The sequence below is a fragment of the Myotis lucifugus genome, unplaced genomic scaffold (assembly GCF_000147115.1).
Source record: "Myotis lucifugus unplaced genomic scaffold, Myoluc2.0 scaffold_79, whole genome shotgun sequence".
Classification (NCBI taxonomy): domain Eukaryota; kingdom Metazoa; phylum Chordata; class Mammalia; order Chiroptera; family Vespertilionidae; genus Myotis; species Myotis lucifugus.
In genome coordinates this window covers 664713-665658 of record NW_005871127.1, presented here as the reverse complement: position 1 = coordinate 665658, position 946 = coordinate 664713, and positions in this window count along the sequence as shown.

Here is a 946-nt window from a genome sequence, read left to right as displayed (position 1 = left end):
GGGGCTGGGCTTTGTGCCGCCGGGTGGGGCCGGAGCGCGCGCGGGCGGGGTGCGGGCCCCCTTTGTGCTCCGGGGCGTGGGGAGAGGGGAGCGGCGCCCCCCGGCCGCGCACGACTCCTGGCGAAAGAACAGCGTGACTTCCGAACTGCTGTGACTGCCCTGCTTCCCGCCACGTTGCTCGGTCAACTTCGCAAGGCCGCGATCGTTCCCGCGTGGAAGGACTTCTACAGTGTCCCACTGCCTGACCTGGCCATGAAGGGAAAACTGCCCGAGAGAGCACTTTTCATTTCCATTTCTGTGCACTAATGGGAACTCAGTAATTTAAGGGAAGGGGGGAGAAATAACCAGCACCAAAGAGACATACAACCTTCGGGTCCCCAGAAGTAAACACTCTAGGTGAGATTTGATAGGGTTAATGCTCATAAATAAAGCAGGTTTGATTAGTATTCTTAAAAGTTATATACATGTACTTTTCTGTTCAGTTTTCAAATGATTTCTTTTTATGTTAAGCATCTGTAGTGCCGTAAAATAATGCCTGTTATCACTACGTTGTGATACAATTCTAATTTTAAATTGAAATATTAAAAGTAAAAATATAACAGGAGCCTTACATTTACTTAGTACTAACCCATATGGGTTTGGAAAATATTTTATTACAGAGATCCCGACTGTTGAGTAATTGCACAACAGACAACAATAGCTTCAAATATCCGCTAAAAACCCTGTTCAATTATGTGATTACCAGTGGGAGTGGAATAACTCCCGATGAATTGTTCTTATCACTCTACTCAATGTGAGCATGTCAGTATTTTAATCCCCATCGTGTTTACCTTAAAGTCCAAAAGAATTTAAACAACATTGTTCAGGGTCTTAGTTCCTACAATGCATATTTTAAACAAAAAAAGAGACATTTTTGGCCTTATAACAAAAAAAAAATGTTTTTGCT